This window comes from Rhinatrema bivittatum, chromosome 4 (assembly GCF_901001135.1).
Source record: "Rhinatrema bivittatum chromosome 4, aRhiBiv1.1, whole genome shotgun sequence".
Classification (NCBI taxonomy): Eukaryota; Metazoa; Chordata; class Amphibia; order Gymnophiona; family Rhinatrematidae; genus Rhinatrema; species Rhinatrema bivittatum.
The window spans coordinates 18,949,480-18,971,126 of record NC_042618.1 but is presented as its reverse complement, the minus strand read 5'-3'; the positions used below and the strand labels follow the sequence as shown (position 1 = coordinate 18,971,126).

General features: G+C 45.3%; 1 protein-coding gene across 3 annotated transcripts in view; it reads left to right on the top strand.

Annotated features, from left to right (window-relative positions):
* TTC7B (tetratricopeptide repeat domain 7B) overlaps positions 1-21,647 on the top strand; it is a 336,037-nt gene that overhangs the window by 63,622 nt on the left and 250,768 nt on the right. The gene's annotated exons all lie outside the window — the stretch shown is intronic.

The following is a 21,647-nucleotide window of genomic DNA, read 5'->3' as shown; positions in this document are numbered from 1 at the left end:
GAAGTTTTGCGATTCAGGGTCCCTAAATATCTTGCTATTTCTCTTTCTCTGTACTTACCAAGTTTTACTTTAAGATCATCTCAACAGGCTCGTTTGACCATTCCTTCTTTGATGAGTGTCTGTTTAACTGTACCCATGGTAAGTTCTTTAGTTATCCTGTTGCTATTTTTTGAACAGTATTCCTCGTCATGTCTTTTTTTTTTTTTTAAGGCAGCCCATGGTTAGGCTGCTCTTACTTTGAGTTATTTTACTTGGTGATCTACCTGGAGAAGCTAACGGATTAACTCTCTTTAACTGGAAGGCATCCATAGGGGAATGGATGGACAGGTTGATTTATTGGTATAGTATGGTCGGGATTAGGCCAATGGTTAAGATGCTCTTACTTTGAGTTATTTTACTTGGTGATCTACCTGGGGAAGCTAACGGATTGACTGGAAGGCATCCATAGGGGAATGGATGGACAGGTTGACTTATTGGTATAGAATGGTTGGGATTGGGCCAATGGTTAGGCTGCTTTTACTTTGAGTTATTTATTTGGTGATCTATCCGGGGAAGCTAATGGATTGACTGTCTTTAACTGGAAGGCATCCATAGGGGAATGGATGGACTGGTTGCCTTATTGATATAGAATGATTGGTATTGGGTCAGATTTGCTATGGTGGGTGAGTTGGGACTGGCTATGGGTTCTTTTAATTGGGGAGGATGAATTGGCCAGTGAGATTGGCTGTTAACTTGTCTTTATGTAAGCCACTTTGAAGTCCTGAAAAGGTGGGGTATTGTATTTCATAAATACAATCCCCCAGACCGCATGGACATCACTTAACCCAGCAACAGTCCTGGGGAGTGGCTAAAACAGTAACAGAGTTCAAGAAGGCCTGGGAAAAGCACAGCGTTGTAAGGAAGTGAATGTGAATTTGTGCAATGGGAGTGGAAATGATTAGAAGAAGCTAGTAGTCCATCTATTCTGTGTTTCTTTCATTTTCAGTGCTAGACATTTTAATATTTATGTGGAAAATGTGATCAGTAGTAGCAGTTGTTGGCCAAAATAAATAGTAATTGACAGAGGGTTTCAACTTCAAATTTCATTGCCTCTGGAGGTTGCACATCCCTCCTAAGAGGTCAATAGTTTTTTGATTATTGATTGAAACTGGTAATCTACGCATGCTTTATTAAACTCTTTTAACAAAAATGGCAGGAAATAGACTTTTGATGATGACATCCAGAAGGCTACATAAACTATTGACTGTTGTAGAGGTCGATAGGTCATTCTCCAAAGTGAGGTTCTGTTTCAGAGTTATGGTGTCATAAATCTATAAAGTACACTCATATCTTTAAGCTCACCCAAAAAAAACAAAACCACAATAGATCCTGGTTTTGCCCTCCAAATTGTTCTGTTACCCCTGCAGTAGTGTCCCATTTTGAAATGGCTTTCTACTGGAACTCATCATTTTCAGTGAATGTTTTCCGCCTTGGGGCTCATTATGGAAGCATAGAATAAAAATGTAAAAAAACTAACCAAGTACTTGAAAAAGCAAAAAGGTTTAGTGCTCACAAAGTTCGTTTCCCTTGTAATTCTGTAACACATGATGTTTACACACTGGGGAGTCAAGTGGAAGGTTTGGGGGTGGGATTATATCCGTTTGGGGGTGGGATTATATCCGTTTGGGGGTGGGATTATATCCTGCCATATTCCTCCTCTGGGTTGTAGAGAGCGGGAGGTTCCCTAGAAGAGCAGTAGGCTCTGAAGCTTGGTGGTATCATGGCCTCCTGATGAAAACTGGTAGCCCACTAAGTTTTCACATTTGTGGTTGATCCCCTGGCCATTGGATTTTTCGGCACACCGAATGTCCTAGGAGTAGTCTTGTCTGCTCTAACAAGGTCTGTACAGGAATGATTTTGGGGCACACAAGTTCAGTTTGTTATAAGTTATGAAGCCCCCTAGTTTTTTTTCCACCAGTCTGAGGGTAGATTTTATAGCCGCATGGTGGACAGAATTCTGTAGCCAACGTTTTTTGCAATTCTTTGATGGGTTTGCGCATGTCTGCAGTGGAAATATGTCCTTATCCAAGCATTTAAATTGTGAAAAAATCATTGCACATGGAAGGAACATGTTTGTTTTTGTAACTGCTGTAGATATTAAAAACCTGCCGCCATGGCTTCTTAACTGATTATAGCTAATCTAAGCACTGGATCTCATTAGATATTCTTTAACTAAGATCTTTGTGTTGGTTGTAACAATTTAAATCCCAAGAAGAACTGAATGTCCTGATTCAGCAACATTCATTCTGTTTTGAAGATTAAATAGTCTTACTGAATACAGCTTTAATAAGACTCTACTTCCTTCCAGTTTTTAAGTGTATTGATGTTTCCAGTTTACTTGCTTCATAGAGGAGTCTGGATTTTGGCACCATGTTAAGATGGTCATGATTGATCTGCTTGTTCATTGTATTTACATGCTAAACTTGCCTCAGGCTATTTTTAATAATGCTGAAATGATTTGCGTGGGATTCCGAGCGGGTTTGCTTGCACTAATTATTCAGGGATGTGTTCCGGTGTGTGCAGGGCCAGGTTAAAGATTGCAGGACCCGGGGATCCCCTTTGGGGGACTGAGGAGCCGAGGGGGTGGGGGGGTTCTCGTTTTTGGGGGCCCCTCACATCTTGCCTAGATCCGGGCCCCGGGTATGAGCGCACGGACGGCCTTGGGACAGAAGGAAAGAACTGAGCAGTGATTTTGGTTCCTGCTGGTGCTGACACTTGAGAATAATTTCACATTTCTCGGCCCCTTGCATTCCCCTGGCCCGTGCAGGGGGGTGGGAAAATGACGGGCCCCAAGGAGCTCTGCTTTACTGTCTCTTGCTCCTGAAGAAACCTCTTTGCTGACGGTGCAGAAGCGGGCGATGAGCGGAGCGGCAGGGTTTTGACTGCAGGGTCTCAGAAGGGAGATGCACGTTTTGTTAGATTTTTTTTTTTTTGTTTGCCTACATGCCTGATCCCCTTAGCAGGGGGTGATAATGCAAAGTAAGTCCAGGAACATCCTCCCGACATCCGCTGGCAGCTGGTTTCACACACCCTGCAGATGTGGTCTGGAGCTGGTAGGCATCTCAGGGAGACAGCCGATGAAAATGTTGGTCCGGTAGCAGAGAGCCATTTCCTGCAACCTGTCAGGCTGAATAGGTGAAGGGTCGGCCTTGAGCAGGTCCCGACACGGTAAGACTTGAGTCGCCCAATGTATTTCATTGCATTGGGTTTGCTCCATTTTCTTCCCCTCCCATCCTCGGATGTCCTGTCCGAGCGACGCAGCACTCTCTCAATGGCTGCAGTCGGGAGGGACTTTCAGTGCCTCTCTCCATCTGACAGGAGCCTTTAACTTGACAGCCAATACTTCATTACTTTTCATTTGGGCATCAAAATGGCAGATGAAATTTAATGTGGATAAGTGCAAGGTGATGCATATAGGGAAAAATAACCCATGCTATAGTTACACAATGTTAGGTTCCATATTAGGTGCTACAACCCAAGAAAGAGATCTAGGCGTCATAGTGGATAACACATTGACATCGTCGGTTCGGTGTGCTGCGGCAGTCAAAAAAGCAAACAGAATGTTGGGAATTATTAGAAAGGGAATGGTGAATAAAACAGAAAATGTCATAATGCCTCTGTATCGCTCCATGGTGAGACTGCACCTTGAATACTGTGTACAATTCTGGTCGCCGCATCTCAAAAAAGATAGAATTGCGATGGAGAAGGTATAGAGAAGGGCTACCAAAATGATAAGGGGAATGTAACAGCTCCCCTATGAAGAAAGACCAAAGAGGTTACGACTTTTCAGCTTGGAGAAGAGATGACTGAGGGGGGATATGATAGAGGTGTTTAAAATCATGAGAGGTCTAGAACGGGTAGATGTGAATCGGTTATTTACTCTTTTGGATAATAGAAAGACTTGGGGGGCACTCCATGAAGTTAGCATGTGGCACATTTAAAACTAATTGGAGAAAGTTCTTTTTTACTCAACGCACAATTAAACTCTGGAATTTGTTGCCAGAGGATGTGGTTAGTGCAGTTAGTATAGCTGTGTTTAAAAAAGGATTGGATAAGTTCTTGGAGGAGAAGTCCATTACCTGCTATTAATTAAGTTGACTTAGAAAATAGCCACTGCTATTATTTATTTATTTATTTAGCATTTTTATATACCGACTTTCCAATAACAGAATTACTGATCAATTCGGTTTACATTTTAACAGAACAATAACATTGACAAGTAAATGTCTTACAAAGAAAATGTCTTACAAAGAACAGGTCGATATAACTTGGATAAGTAAATATGGGGTTAACCAGTAAAGATACATTGCCTAATATAGGTATAAGTAAAAGTAAAAGTGCCTAATGTAGGTTAAATAAACAGTTGCTAATTATAAGGGGAGGCCTAAGTTAAATAAACAGTTGCTAATTATAAGACTAGGTTATGTCTTCGACTGCCATAGATTAAGTGAGTTCTATAGATGATCTAAATAGCTCTCAGGTGGGTAATCATTGGCCGAGATGTTCCACAGGAAGCTGTTATGGGAAAGCTTGGTTGAACAACCAAGTCTTGAGTCTTTTTTTAAATGTAGATGAGCATTGCCCTGCTCTGAGTTCTGGTGGGAGAGAGTTCCAGATTTTGGGGCCCGCTGTAGAGAAGGCTCTTTTGCTTAATGCTGACTTCATCGGTAGTGTATGTAGGTTGTTTTTATAGGCTTGTCTTACTGGTCTGGAGGAGGTGTGGAATCGGAGAGGGATTTTGAGCTCGAGTGGTGCCAAGTTGTGTAGAGCCTTGTGGGTTAATGAGAGCACTTTGAATAGTATTCTGAATTTCACGGGTAGCCAGTGTAGGGTTTTCAAAATAGGTGATATGTGGTCTCTTTTATTGGACTTGGTTAAGATCCTTGCTGCTGCGTTTTGCAGCATCTGTAGGGGTTTTATGGCGTTAGCGGGGAGGCCTAGTAGAAGCGAGTTGCAATAATCTATTTTCGTGAGAATGATAGCTTGCAACACTAAACGGAAATCTTGGAAATGGAGGAGAGGTCTCAACCTTTTCAAAACTTGTAATTTGAAGAATCCATCCTTTACGATATTATTTATGAGAGATCTGTAATTCATTTGATTATCAAGGATAACCCCTAGATTTCTGACTTGTGTGGACATTGTTAATTGAGAAGACAAGATGGTACTGGGATGTGTGTGGGTTCCGTCTTGGGAGATGAGTAGGTATTCTGTTTTGCTTTGATTTAGAATCAGATTGAGGCTCGTGAGCAAGTTGTTGATGGCTAGTTGGCAAGAGTTCCAGAAGTCCAGGGTTTTTTGGAGAGATTCAGTTTGGAGATTTGGAGATTCAGTTTGGAGATTTGGAGATTTGGAGATTCAGTTTGGAGATTTGGAGATTCAGTTTGGAGTTTGGAGATTCAGTTTGGAGAGATTGCTATTACTAGCAATGGTAACATGGAATAGACTTAGTGTTTGGGTACTTGCCAGGTTCTTATGGCCTGGTTTGGCCTCTGTTGGAAACAGGTTGCTGGGCTTGATGGACCCTTGGTCTGACCCAGTATGGCATGTTCTTATGTTCTTTCGAGGCCTGGAGTTTTTCTAGTTTCATAAGGGTTGTGGCCTTTCTGTGTAGTACTTACGGAAGTAATGCTGAGTAGGGTGTTGGCCACTAGATTCCTGAGGTCAGGCCGATCTAATGAATCAAAACTTTCAGGCACTCTGGAAATGGCACCTAAGCTTTTAAGCTAGGAGTGTTTGAGCTTTGGAAGTGTTTTCTCCCCTGGCACCAGCAGTTCGCTGCTCTGGCACGCAGCAGTAAAAGAGCTCTAATAATCCAGGCAAATTGCAACTCCTGATCACGTCTATAAATCAGATCCCTCCATGCCAAACCAGGACACGTGCAGCAGAACTGTCCAAGACCGTGCCTCCTGGAGCCTTGTGCTCAGCAGCCAGGAGGAAAGTGTTGGCAGTCACCTCTTGCTGGGATGTCACGGGGGTTCAGGCTGCCTTGGCTTTCATTCATAAAACAAAATTTTTTTTTCTCCATGAATGCAAATGGCAGAAAAGCCCGAGCTGTTGGCTGAGATTTTGGGTTCCTCATTGGAGGGCAATGCTTTCAGCCGAGTTATCGCCTGCTGCCCCCTTTTTCTAGGTCTGCCTCCTCTCTCTGGACAGGTGCAGTGACCCGGTCAGTGTCTGAGGAGACGTGGGGCGCTTGGTTTGATTCACTGCTAATCTTGCTATTTTTGTTCTTTCATCTGAACAGGAACTTGGGATTTTTCTGTGGATTTTCAGGGATCTGTTTGAGCTTTTGCATCCAAAGAGCCCCGCCCACCAGGAAATACTCAGGTTGTGCACGGAGATGTAGATTGTGGCTTTGAATTACATTTTTGGACCGATCAGTGATATCGCTAGGTCGGGATTGTTCCAGTTTGGTCTCAAAAGTGAAGACCTAGTGCAAGATCTTAAATTCTCCAAATGCTGTAGACAGTTATTGACGTGGGATGATTTCTCCGATGCCTAGGAGTTTAGACCACCTGTAGGAGCTGCAGGAAGCTGCCCTGTAATCTCAGTTTGTCTCATGATCTGTGCTGGAAGTGACCATCCAGCAGGATGGCTCCTGTCTATGAACGAGACTGTAAGATGTTCCTGCCGTACCTTCCATGCCACCCACAGTTATATTCTTGCGGGTTTCAGATACTTTCTCTTCCTAACATCATCAAACAGAAAAACAAAGTTCCAATGCCCAAAAGTGTTTCCCGCTTGGTGAAATTGAAAAGAGAGGGAGGAAAATCACAGCTTGAACTTCCCCGTTGATAGCTGAGACTCAACAGCAACTTAGCTTTTGGGTACTTGCCAGGTTCTTATGACCTGGATTGGCCACTGTTGGAGAGAGGATGCTGGGCTTGATGGACCCTTGGTCTGACCCAGTATGGCATTTTCTTATGTTCTAGGATGGCAGGTGCTAATGAGCCGGCAATGACGTGAAAAGCCGAGACAAGTCGGTATCGTGGGTCTAAGGCCTGCTTTCTGTTACCAAATGGACACTTGAAGGGATTGAAGGTCCTACGGTCAAGTTTGATTGACACAGTTGCATCCCGATTCAGTGAGACTCTGTCGTAGTGATCATTTTTGATCTGTCTAAATGCGATTTTTTGGAGGTAGCTCTCGTTCACTTGCATTGTGTCCAGATGGAGGATTCTTGCATGATTCCACCACAGGTGTACTGGAAGGAGGGTTAAAAGCCGTAGCAATCCAACGTCCTTGGATGTGTTTTTCATCACTGCTTAATTTAGGGTGCCTCTTTAGAAATAAAGCACCAACCTTTCTCCTCTAAATATATTTCTGATGATGCACATGCCATATTTAAATGGTATTTTCATTTTTTGTTATGAGAATGACCCCCCACCCAGCCATGCCCCTCCCTATAGGAGTGTGTGGGGGGAAATTGCTTATTATGTCATGGCTTGCTCAAACGCAGGAAAGGCAGAGGGGGAAAATCTCGTGGCTCCGCTGCGCCAGCGTGAGAGCTGAAGGACGTCCCGGCAGCTGAGAGCCTGCACTCAGCAGAAGGTTTTGCTGAAGCAATGCAGAGGTAGCGCGGATGAATGCAGCCCTGGCTCCTGACACCGTGCCAGGGGGCTGCAGCAACAGCGGAGGCTGCGGTCCCTTCCAGCTCACATCGTCAGGCCCCCGTGTGCCTTTTTCCGGTTGCGCACAGGTTCTGGGGTGGCACAGATCCTTTGAAACAGCCTTGTTTTGTTTTGTCGTGCTTAAAAGGTGGATGCTAGCGAGCTCCAGAGAGACCTGTCAGCAGCCTGCCTTGAATTAAAATCAGCCATCCAGGCCACTCGATCCTTGATTTTCTTTCTTGCTGAAGTTGATCCAGAAATCCGTATTTCTGTTTGCTAAATATTGTGTTACTGGGAGAAGAAATGCCACTTTGGAGTTGTCTAAACTTTTTCAGACATTTAACATGGCAAGTGCCATGTTGCTGCCAGTTTGTTTCACACACTGACATGCAGGATTGAATTTATTAGCTTAACAAACTGAGGGCGCCGTGTGCTAAGGATTTCCTGGGAAGACTGCATGGTAGATTGGGCTCTAAAGAGTAACCTAGTGAATGAGGGGAGAGACCAAAAGGCCCAGCAGCATTTACCCCAAGTTGGTCACACCCCCACGTGGAACCCCAGTCCTGTGCTGTCCCCTTTAGGGTTGCAGCTGCAGCGCTGTGCAGGTTTCCCTGGGCCTTCCAGGAAGTGCAGATCAGCCCTGTCACCGTTGCCCCATGCTGGCACCGTTGTTCCTTCCTTCATTACCGTTCTCTTGCCACCAGGGATCCTCAGTGTTTATCCCAGACCTTCTGCCACCTTCTTTGTCCTCACCACCTCCTCCGGAAGGGCATTCCAAGCAGTGACCGCCCTCTCCATGAAAACATACCTGACATTGTTCCTGAATCTTTGAAACTTCATATTGTGACCCCTGGTTCCTTTCCATTGAAAAAGCTTGGCCTCCTGTGCCATTAGTACCTTTCTAGTATTTAAATGTCTGTATCATAGCCCCCCTAACTCACCTCTCTTCTAGGGTCTACGTATTAAGTTCCTCCAGTCTTATTTCCTAGGGCTTCCAGTCCAAGCCCTGCACCAGTTTGGTTGCCCTTCTCTGGACTCTCTCCATCGTTTCTGAGATCCGTCCTCCAGAACCGAGCACAGGATTCCCGATGAGACAAAATTACCTCTCTTCTTCTATTGGTTATGCCAGCATCCTCCCAGCTCTGGCCACCAACTTATCGCACTGTTTGGCTACCTTGAGATCCCATGCTATCGCACCAAGCTCCCTCTTCTGATTGGTGCCCATCAGCTCGTCACCTAACAGACATCGCTTCCGTAGATTTCTGCACTCCCAGTGCATGACTCTGTGCTCTTACTGTAATAACAATAAGGAATCTCAACTTACTCCTCATTTATTATGAAATATACAAAAGGTTTCGTTATCATAAACAATGAATTATCAGGGATCAAAGCTCAGTAATAAATCTCAAATGTACTTGTTGTAATGAGCTATTATTATCTGCAGCTTTTCTTTGTGAAAAGCAATTGAATCAGATATTTCTTTCTATTCGGAGGAAAAGACCTCAGCAGCCAGCTTGTTGATCACAATTCTCATTCAAGCTTTAAATAATCATCGGTCAAAAAACCCTCCCTATTATTCATTTATTAATTTACACATTCCTTTTCTTATAATAAAACTTTTTTTTTTTTCAATTTCTGTGTAAATTATTTATTTCAATGTCATCTTATATGTTTATTTCTTGTTTCACCACTTTCCTTCTAAAGTTCCAAAGTGTCAGGTGAGCGTGAAAAACACCATTGGAGCTATTTATGTCCAACTTTACATCCAATGAAGCTCCAAGTGGCAAACCTTAACTTATCTTTTCTCTTATGCGCTGATTCCCACGCCAACCATTGGAGCTTTAAAGAACTTCCAAGCACCAATGCCAGTTGCCTTGCCGAGGTGGCACACGTTTCGCTATAAAAATGGCTGCTTCAGGGCAGTGCTGTAAAAACATATTGAAAGTAGGTCAGACAAAACTCTTCCCATCAGTTGTTTCCTTGTAAAGAATTTTAACTTCTCCAAAACTTATTAAATGCAAAGTTCTGCTTTTCCGTGGACTCTTATGGAGTTTGATGACAGCCCATTGGCGTAGCATTCTAATTAAATTCATATGTTTAGCTGGAGCCAATGAATGTACAATCCTTTATCCAATCAAACATCAAGTTCTTGATAGTGTCCATATATCCTCTGATCCACGTTATTCTTTTCCACCTGTAGCATTGTGTCCTAAACCAGTTCTAACAAAGCACCCTCAGTTCTTAGCTATAATGATTGTAAATGCCTTTCCAATCTCTTAATACCTTTTCTGTCCTCCAATCCATCAAATTTACCTAAATTGATCTTAATTTTTTCAAAAAGGATTATTTTACAAAACCTGAAAAAGAAAACGGCAGGACTGAGATCTGTGCGGCCACAAACCTTGGAGCCACCGAGGATGCATTGCCTTAACTCATCACATTTTTATAGAGCCACTTGCGATGTTACATTATTGGCACAAAAAATATTTCATATCAAACATACATTAGAGTCCTCTGTATTTAGATATTTAATCTGTTCACAAAATTAATATTCAAGGATGTCTCAGGACTAGAACCCATGATGGTTTCTATCTATTAATCTAATACATGATCGTGGATGATCACTTAGGCTTTGGAGCCACTGAATACTTTATTTTGATCCTTAACATTTTTGATCATAAATGATATTTGACTTTTAAATTCATTTATCATAATTTTCAGTTTATCATCCTTATGAGTGTTGTCCATTCTATATTTTTATTTAAACATAATGGTTCTTCAGTTCCCAGTTCAAAAATCAATTTCTTTTCTAATTGATACATATATCGTTCACAATTGCCTCCTCTTAGAGGTAATAATCGATGGTCAAAAAGCAAAACAACACAAATCTTCCAATTTGTGATCTAAATCACAATGTTATACCATTGGTGCTGATAGTTTCTTCAATTTTATGCACCTCCGATGTTCTGTTAGATGTGTTCTCAATGGTCGAATTATCTTTCCTACGTAAAGTAGATCACATGGACAAATACTGATATTGACTACAAAAGTAGATGAACAAGTTGTAAAATGTTTAAGATAAGAAATTCGAGATGTCCTTGGATGAACACATTTATTAGTTTGTAGTGTGACGTTACAAATACCACATCGTGCACATTTGAAATGTCCTGAAAGTTACTCTGCCTGATTTTTTTCTCAACAGGCAACATCACAGGACACAATATCTCTTTAAGATTTTTTTCCTCTAAAGCATGCCATCCTAAAATCCATGTCATTTAGTCCTGGTATCATCTGAATCAAATTCCAATGTTTACGAATACTATTTGTAATCTTTTTTGATAAGGGAGAGTATCTGGTGACACATGTCAAAATATTAGCATTAGATTGTGGATTGTTTTTTTTGTAATAAGATATCTATTACAATATAACCCTCTTTTATATGCCTTTCAAATTGTTTTAAATGGTTATCCATAGTCCAATAACCTTTTACTTAACAAATTGGATTCTGTCTTATAAGCGATCACTTCTGAACAATTTCTTCATATAAAATTGTGAAATTGGTAGATCTTTCTTAAGTGGTATTGGATGCGCACTACTGTAATGTAGCAGTGTATTCCTTTTCATTGCTTTGCGGTATAATGAGATACCTAATGTGCTATCCTGTTTCTTAAAGACTTATAGATCTAAATAGGATATACCCTCCAAATTAAAATGTAATCTAAACTCTATAGTACATCACATGTATTAAACCACTGATAAAAATGGATTAAATTCTCCTCTCCACTAGTCCACATTAAACAAACATCAATAAACGTTTCCAGAACTGATAAATTCTGAAAAGGAAGAATGGTATATCCATTATTCTTCAAAACAAGACATGACTAAGGGCCTCATTTTCCAAGTGGCTCGCACGCGATAAGGGATGTTTCACACGCGAAAAGTCCCTTATCGCGTGCGATACCAAAATGGGGGCGGAGTCGGCCCCAGAAGAGGAGGACTCAGGGCGTCACCAGGGCCGACTCCGCGAAGACACCGCGGACGACGAAAAGGTAAGGCCCTTTTCGCGTTCGAGTTCGCGCCCAATAGCTACACCTTCTATGGTGGCGCTATTGGGTGCGAAACCGGCAGCGATCGCACCGCGACGGTGCGATCACTGCCGGCTAGCGCAGGCCCACCCCCCGTTTTGGCCCCCCGCCCCTCATTCCCTAAAGTATCGCAGGCCTGCGATACTTTCAAAAATGAGGCCCTAAGTTGGCTAACTATGAAGCCATTGTCGCTCCTATAATGATACCTGATGTTTGTTGGTAAAATATCCCATCGAACATAAAATGTTTTTTCTTCAATGCAAGAGTTGCGAGTTGTATTATAAAGTCTGTTGGAACTCTGAGGTCTTATGTGCAAGTCTAAATACCCTCTATTTACTTTCAAAGCTTCATCCTGAGGAACAGATGTATATAGAGATTTAATATCGAGAGTAACTAAAATATAATCTTGCACATTATCCTGGATCTGGTCAAGTATGTTCACAAAGTGTGTAGAGTCTTGAACACAACAATCACTTTGTGGTACCAGATCTCTCAAAAAACAATCCGCAAACTTGGACAATGACTCATTTGAGGAAATAATTGGATGTCCTGGTGAATTTTGTAGTGTTTTTGAATTTTTGGCACAGTATACATAGTCGGGATCCTTGGATGGTTTGAAAATGATAAATGTTAGGGATATGTGCAGGTGCGGCATTATGATATGCTAATTTGGATCGGACACTGAATGAGGATGACGGTGAGTACTGTTGATAGCCAATGTTGAGTTCATGGGGTACGTGAGTTTGCTCTTCATAATATGGTTTATTACTTGTTTGTAGGTAGTGAATTAAGAGTCACCGCAATGAAGTGGTGGGAATTGGTCATATAATGGCGGGTCAGTAAGAGATCGATGTAGAGGTGAAAGAATTATAGAAGAGTGTGGTGAATGTGGCTCAGGTACACCAGAATTGAAATTTAGTTGTAATGTAAAAAGTGTGGTGATGTAGGAGTCTGTGGTCAGTTTTCCTCCGATGGTTTATTCTGGATAAAAAGGGGTAAAGCGGTAAGCTTTTTTGGTGAAATTAGATTCTTTCCAGCCATTTATGTATTGAAGTTCTGGACAGAACGAGTTGTGGCGCGTGATTGAAGTATCGTAGATAGTTACCCTGAAGAGACCTCAATTGGAGAAACATATTGGATCCTATTGGTTGTTGGGTATTGGGATATTTTTTTTATATGGTATTAGGTGTGTGAATGGACGTGGTATGAATGTGAACAGAAGTATTGATGAGTGCTTAACACTGTAGATAGCTGATGGATGTAACATATGATTTGAATTTGATATAGCTGATTAATATATTTTTTTGTATACTAGTGCTGCACAAACAATGTTTTTAATGTAAACTATTCTGTATGATGTGTTTATGATAATGAAACCTTTTCTATATTTCATAATAAATGTGGATTAAGTTGCGATTCCATACTGTTATTATGGATACGTGTGTGTTGGAATCTGTATGTACTCTCTGGTAGTTTGTTAAATCTTAACTGCCAAATATTAGACCACTCCTTAAGCTTTCTTTTCATTCTGCCTACTGTTTCAGGGGTGTCAACTCTATTGCAGATCTTGGTGTCATCCACAAAAAGGCAGACTTTTCCTTCTAACTCCTGTGCAATATCGCTAACTATTGACTAGAACCGGCCGTAGGACCGATCTCTGCCGATAATAAATCCTCTTAACACCCTTTTCTTTTCACAGAGAATTCCATTTACCTTCACCCTCTGTCTTCCGTCACTCAACCAGTTTCTAATCCAGGCTACTACTCTGGGATCCACCCCCAGGCTATTCAGTTAATTAATGAGCCTCCCATGCTGGACAGTACCAGACAGCTTTGCACATGCCCTTGATCTAATTCTCAAGTCATCCAATCAAAAAAATCAATGAGATTTGTCTGACGCTGTCTGCCTGCGGTAAAACCATGTTGCTTGGGATACTGCAGGCCCCTGGATTGCAGATAGGCCGCTCTCCTTTCCTTCAGAAGAGGCTCCATCAGTTTTCCTACCACCAAGCTTGTGTTTTCCAGCTCTCCTCTCCGTTCCCACTTTTAAGAAGAGGGGCCAAGTCCACCCTTCACCAGTCCTGCGGGATCCCACCCAACTCCAAAGATCCATTGTTCCTTCAGTGGACCCGCCAGGACTTCTCTGAGCGCCCTTTACTATCCTAGGGTGCAACCCATTCTGCCTCTTGGCTTTGCCTCCTTTCGGTCCTTCTCCAACCCCCCCTTTTCTTCCAGGAAAACTGAACAGAAGTATTTATTTAGCATTTCTGCCCTTTCTTCACCTCTCTCCACACATTGCTCCTTGTCTCCTCTCAGTCTTACAAGCCCACCCCTGGCCTTCCTTCTTTCACTGTAAACCGATGTGATATCCTTGATGAATGTCGGTATATAAAAACTATAAATAAATAAATAAATATGTGAAGAAAGATTTTGTTGCCTCGCTTTACTTCCTTTGCTGGCTTTTCTTCCGTTCATGCTTTGGTCATCCTGACTTCTTTTCCTGCTTCTGACTCCTTTCTTTTTTTTTTTTGAACAAACAGAATCCTTTCTCTGCCCTCCCCCACCTCTTTTCTACGGTGATAGATTGGGCCTCTTAGGGGCCACTGTACTAAAGTGCATTGAGGCCTTGGAGGGCCTGAGAGAGAGGTTAATTGAGAGGGGACGAGACCTTACGGCCCACATCGGGCCTTGTGAAATCTTACCATTGATAACGCCAGTGCATCACCAACACCAGTGACTCGTCCTCATCTGCTGCAGAACCCTGGTTTTTAGCAGTGGTTACTATATCAGGCATACAGTGCAGTATTTCGCGGGAAATAACGCCTTTGCTAAAACCGTGCAGTTTAAATGCTGCTTAGTACATTGTCCCCTACATTTTTTTTTTTTTTTTTTGCAGTGTGTCTCTTTGGTACATGAATACCATTGGCTAATAGGAAGAGCTATTGTGGAGCCATTCTATATGACGGCGGTAACATTTCTGCAGTGTGTGACAGCTTTTCTGAGGGAATTAATTAAAAAATGTGTTGGAACACCACCTGCACAGCGCGCTGCCCTGTGGTGAAACAAAGGTGGCCGCCTGTCTCGCTAGCAAAGGACACAGGCTAATTGTATATTTTTCCCTCTTTAATTGCACTTATTATATTTTGTTGAATCAAGGATGCATGTTTCATGCAAAAATCAACTCTGTAATTGGTCCAAGGCAGATGTCAGCATGTGCTGTGTCCCCTGCCAGATTAGCTGCTGTCGGCTGTGTAGGATGGAGCATTGTCCTCTTTTTAATAAGTCACTCCAAGTAAAATAAACTACTTAAGGAAACCCGAGCATGCTCTTGTTGCATCCACAGGCTCCCTCTGTCAAGGGTTGGCTCACCTCCAGTGCTGCAGCCTGAGGCCTCTCAGCCTGGCCCTTCTCGACTTCACGCATCGCCAGCGGCAGCCGGTCCAGGGCAGAGAATAGCATTTTTCTACGGCTGGTGAAAAAAACCACAGCCTGGTTTTCCTCAGTTGGATTATCTTGAAATGAGAAAAATCACCAGTAAGCCAATCAGATGTGGAAGGTGGCAAGGGAGCGGATAGCAGCACAGTTTTGGCCCAGTGGTGCAAAACATTGCTCCAGTCCTGCACTGGTGTCTTCAGCTCTGCAGATAACGGAGATGTTTCCCTTGACTAGCGCGAAGCGGTTTTGCATTGGAACAAAGGCCCAGTAAAACTATGAGAAGTTCTTCCAGAGAGAGAGAGAATGCATACAATCTCGTGATCTCGGAGTTACTCATTTCTTTAGATTTCGATTTTTACATTCCGCTTTTCGGCACGTCACAGCGTACATCACAGCGGATTACGTTTAGGTACTTATAGGTATTTCCCTATCCCCACAGGACTTACCATCTATACAGTCTGCACAGTCTATACCGGATTAAATGCTTGGGTCCTGTTCTTTCCTTAGAGCAAAGGGGTAAAAGGCAGAGCAGATGTTACAAAGGAGCTGCTCCCATGTCTTAAGCTTCTTCTGAAATTGCTGTCACGCGGGATACAACCTCCCGAAATGAGGCTTCGTCAAGTTTTTTTTTTTTCCTTCCACGGGGGGGGGCAATGATCAGACCTGTCCACTTTGCCGTGCCGTGTACGGATTCTTCCACCTGTGCTCTTTGCGCCGGTCCTCAAGAGGAAAGCACACGCGCGCTCTCCCTTTGAAAATCTGCACGGGGGGAAAAGTATCCCCCAGAGATCTGCACCCCCTTTTTCAGCGGCTTCTTTTCTCCTTCAAAGTAATGTGCATAGATTTGAAAAAGTGACCTACAGGCGTTTGTTCCCCCCTCAACCGAAACGCGCCCCCGGGGAGTGAGGGCGCGCGCGTTGTTGATCCCCCGCCTGCGTTCTTACCCGGGTGAGGAAGGGGTGGGTTTTCAAGTAGCTGGTGCAGCTGGCTAAACGGCTTCCAAAAATTGTCTTCATCGTGACGAGACAGGACCCGTAATATTCTGCCACAGGCTTTGGGATCAGTGCCCTGGGCTCTCAGAACTGCATGCCTTCTCGCTCTCCTTCCAGCTGCCTGTCCCGGAGAAGCCCGGAAAGGCCCTCTGAGACATCTGGAAAAGCCCAGGGACCCAGCCTTCCGGTGCACGTTCACGGAGCTCTCTTAATCCTGGTTTTCCTATTATCCTGCCCTCGTTCCGTTCCTCGGAAACAGAGAGCTCAGTATTCAGTCCCTGCCACTGGCCGGATTGCAAAGTTAGCTGCATAGTCTTATCTGGCTAACTCTGGAGGATATTTATTTCTTTGCTTTTCCATACCGATGTTCATCGTACATTCAGTGGTGCAGCCCCGCACTATTGATAGCCATAATGGGGCGGATTTTAAGAGCCCTGCGCGCCGGTGAGCCTATTTTACATAGGCCTACCGGCGCGCGCAGAGCCCCGGGACTTGCGTAAGTCCCGGGGTTTTCGGAGGGGGCGTGTCGGGGGCGGGACCGAGCGCAGCGGCGTTTTCGGGGCGTGTTGGGAGCGTTCCGGGGGCGGGCTCGGGGGCGTGGCTATGGCCCGGGGCGGTCTGGGGGCATGGCCGCGCCCTCCGTACCCGCCCCCAGGTCGCGTCCCGGCGCGCTAGCGGCCCGCTGGCGCGCGGGGATTTACTTCTCCCTCCGGGAGGCGTAAATCCCCCGACAAAGGTAAGGGGGGGGTTTAGACAGGGCCGGGCGGGTGGGTTAGGTAGAGGAGGGGAGGGCGTTAGAGGATTCCCTCCGAGGCCGCTCCGATTTCGGAGCGGCCTCGGAGGGAACGGGGGTAGGCTGTGCGGCTCGGCGCGCGCCGGCTATACAGAATCGATAGCCTTGCGCGCGCCGATCCCAGATTTTAGCGGATACGCGCAGCTACGCGCGTATCTACTAAAATCCAGCGTACTTTTGTTTGCGCCTGGAGCGCCAACAAAAGTGCGCCTATTCGCGGTATTTGAAAATCTACCCCAATATGTTTATCCAGCTAACATGAGGACTGCTCTCTAGCACGACCAGAGTTAGCCGGATATGTTATCCGACTCACTTGTAATATCAGGGTTAGCTGGAATATTTTATGGAATACTATCCCTTCAGAATTACGACTAATTGCGGACAAAAATGCATTCGAGAAAGCCCTCAAGCACTACCTTTTCCTACTTGCTTTCCCAGACCTGTGTATATATACATTTATTTCATTCCATGTTTTTATTAAGTTTTAACTTCTTTTAATTTTCCATACCTTTATTTCAAGTTTTATGTTATACATTTATTTTTCATTTACTTTTTATTTACCTTTTATTTTTTGTATGTACTTTTTGTAACCTGCCCCGAACTTTGGAGGGTGCAGGATATAAATACAAGTAAATAAATAAGTAAGTTAGCTGGCTAACCTAACTCCTCCCATAAAGAGCCCCGAAACGTCTCTATGTTATCAGGCTAAAGTTTAGTTGGATAACGAGATAGCGGATTAGATTTTAGCCGGATAAGTGCACAAAATATTCAAAAGTCGGCATTTACCCAGATAGCTTGTGAGTCATGCAGCTAAATGCCTCTGAATATGGGCCTGCGACTGTCATCACTTGATCTGTCACTGGGGGGCAGCACTGCACTGGTGCATGGGGTTTCCTTTTCCCTTGATCTTGGGCACACTGCCAAGCCCGAGCCATCCCAGGACATGGGAGATTGTTATGCACGTCCAGGCTTTCTTTTGCTAATGTGAGTTGCTCCTGTTGCTGCTTTTAAGCATTTTCATAAGGAAGAGTAATATCAGATTATAGTGCACTTTGGTGCCAAGAAATGTGATTATTAATAGTCATAATGTGTTTGTCGTAGATGGGGATGATAGCAGTAGACAGTAGCTGGAGATTAAGTCTAAATAAATCTCTTGAAAATATCTCATTTTAGCAACACTGAATGTAATCAAATAGCAAAACTGGATTTTCCGAAGCCATCTCTGCGTGGAAATAGGGTACACAGTTTTCAAAGACCCCACTGATAAAAATGCTAGCCAATGATTGCTCAGCTGTTGAATCTAGAACCGTCAAGCACCGGGGATCTCCGAGGAAGTGGGAGGGATTGTAGAGCCGAGCAGTTGGTGTAGATGGGCAGATTAGGTAGGCCATAAGGTCTTTTTCTGCCATCTCGTTTCTCTGTTCTTATACATTCGAGCTGCACAGTTTCTATTAAGCCAAAGAGTGGCTCCGTTGTATAATCCTGGGTCCTTTGCTCATTGGGAGATAATGTAACATATCTTTGTGGTCATAGCTTCACGCTTTTAATTCCTTTGCTGTCCTACCTTTTCACTGTATAGTGTTGGCAAAATAGTTGGAAAAAAAAAATCCTCCTGGGATTTTGTCCTTCAAGAGAAGATTTTTCATCTTGGGCATGAGTTCCTTCCAGACAGGATTTTTAAAAATCTTTTGTGCCAGAATGTTGTACAGTGAAAAGGCAGGGCTGTGAAGCAACGACACCAAAGCTACATCGCATCCTTTTCCTTCCCTCGTGCTAGATGTTTCTGGACTCTCTTTAGGGGCAGACGTTTGTGAGATTTTAGTGCATTTCAAAACAGTTTGTCGTTTCCTTATAACGGAGTAGAGGAGCCACAGTTAATACAATTGGGGCCCTCGTAAGAGCATAAGAATTTGCCACACTGGGTCAGACCAAGCCCAGATCAAGCCCAGCATCCTGTTTCCAACAGAGGCCAATCCAAGTCACAAGTACCTGGCAAGTACGTAAACATTAAATAGATCCCAAGCTACCATTGCTTATTGATTAATAATAGTTTATGGATTTTTCCTCTAGGAACTTATCCCAACCTTTTTCAAACCCAGTTACACTAACCACATCCTCTGGCAATGAATTCCAGAGCGTAACTGTGCGCTGTGAAGTCCGGATAGGTGATGGTCCTGTATTTGTACTGGAGCTGGAATATTGTCAGTGGGTACAATGGTGAGTCCCGCTGACTTTGTTCGTCTGCCGCAGGGGGTCTTCTGGTGCCACTCTGTGTGTATCTTTACCCGCGGCGAGGGGATGTCGTCGGGGAGGAGTTTGCACTCGGGTTCGTGCGTTTGTAGTTCCAGACCTACTCATTTACATTTAACTGGGCAGGTGCCCACCCCGTATGGAGCAGCAGTGTCATTTCCCCCGGGGGGAAAGTTTTCCCCTTTGTGAATCAGCGTGTACAGGCTGCAGGCCAAAAAAAAAGTTTCTGAAACTTGCTCTCTCACGCTGCAGCCATGAGAGAGCGCGAGGAGGTCGCAGGGCCCAGAAGCCGATTTTGAAACGGAAAACCGCGCTGGCCGCGTCGCAGTGCGAAGGACAGACTGGGACTTCAGGCTGAGGTCGTGGTACGCGGTGCAGCTGGCCCGCCCTGGCCCCGGTCCAAAATGTTGAGGAGGGATTACCGCTTTTCAGTCTGCCCCACGAAGGCGCCCGGTACAGAAATGCGCCTTCTTCTCTGGCGAGGACGGCTCCCTTCGATCGGACCCGAGAGCCGGGGTGAGAAGAAATGCCTGTGGGATACACGCGAGCCTCCTGCTCCTAGCAGGGAACGGCTTTCAGCTGTTTTGCTGCAGGGTTCCCCCTGTGCCGCAGTCGTTGGATCCCCCGACCTTATACTGCCATCCGGTGACCTCCAGCGTTGCCGCTCCCGGTCCTGCTGCCTGCCAGCGGAGATTGAGGAGAGGCCGCCGCACTGAGCTCTGATCGGGAAGAGAGATTTCACGGGCTCTGCAGATTATAAAACCATCTAACAGCCCCCGAGGACCAAAGGAAGCTCAGCCCTTTTACATAAGCCAGCCAAGAAAGCCAGTTAGTTAATCGATACGATGCACCCCATCCAGATTACTGAGACATCTTCCTCAGTCCCTCTCCTACCTGGGAATGTTAGAGCTGTGCTCAACCTGAGCTTACAGCAAATACTTTCTCTCTTCCATCCTTCCCTCGCTCACTAATTGACACTCTCTCTCCCCCCCCCCCCCCCCCCAGGCCAGATCCCAGGCCCCTTCCCCTGAGCCCTGCATTCTCCTTGCCCTACCCTCGATCAGTCATTCAGGCTCCCTGATGGGCTTCCTCCTTCCTCTCTCTGCCCTCAGCTGATTCCAGAGGGGCTGCAGACCTGTGGCCCCCGTCTGCTCCAGCCTCCTCCCATCCTCGTTCTCTTCCCCCCCCCCCCCCTCCCCAGCACAGGAGAGGAGAGGATCAGGCTGGAGATGCCACAGCAGAGGAGAAAACCTTTGCTCTGTTCCCTTCTTCAGCCCTTCCTGGCTTGTTCCCCCCGCGCGCCCTGCCTGAAGTGGAGGGGCTGGAGCAGCAACCAGCAGGCCTCTTGCCCTCGGCTTTGCAGGATTTTATGCAGATCCCTGGAGCCTCGGGCATGACCCAGAGAGTTCCCAGGTGTGGTGGGGAAGCCCGAGGAGCAGGAGGCAGGCTCTCCCTTGCACAGCAGGGCACATTGTTGCCGCCGGGCTTGCATTTCTTTTTACACATTTTATTTTCAGGTCAGCCGATGTCGTTCTTGGGGGGATGTTTCGGTGCGCCCACGGTGAATTCCCAGTTTCAGAAAAGGTTTCTGCCTGGCCTCATGCGAGCCCTCTCTCCTGACCGTGTGGGGGCTCGGCATTCCCTTTTGACCAAGCATAGGGGGGGCCATGAGAATGAGAAACCAGAGATCTGGCAAGAAGTCTGAGAGCCGGGCTCTAGCACCGGCGGCTAAAGGAGGAATGAGAGTTAAGGCAGAGCTAGAGCAGCGCTGAGAGGTGGCTTAGATGGAAATCTGGTGAGCAGAGCTTGTGGAGGTCCAGCGGGCAGGAGGAGTGCCGCGTTATTACTTGGGACGTATCTTCCAGTATTCCCGCAGCAAGTTAAATACCGATCACTCTGCACGGCATTTAAAAAACGGGTGGAAGAATGGACTCCTCAGACGCTGAGATAGGAAAGTCTGCAGGCTGGGAGAGCACTGGCCTGGGTGGCCTTAGGATGAGCCGGGTCTGCTCCCTGCACCGGTCAGGGCAGAGGCAGCATTCACAGGCCCTGTGGGAAGTGGGGGAGGGGGGTCAGACTCCCCGCGGGGAAGCACCGTCAGCAAGAGAGAGAAACATGGGGGAAGCTCCCTCGCCCCCTCCCCTCCCCATGGGAGCTACAAATGAAGGCTCAGAACAGCCCAATCCAACGTAGCCCAGCCCAGGCCAGCTCCCGCTCGGCCAGAAACCCATTTTCTGTCCCTGGTACTGTAATTATTTGCTAGGTGCTCCCAAGGTCACGTGAAGGTGACCAGCACGCTCCTTCCTATTTAGTGCCCGGTTGGGCCCCGTGAGGGCAGGTTTGTCAGTCCCGCAGCAAAAGCCGCCCAGCGCGCTTCTCCCCGAACTGCCAGAATGTCTTTCCCCGCCAGGCTGCCCCGCGTCTTGCTTTCACGACTTCTG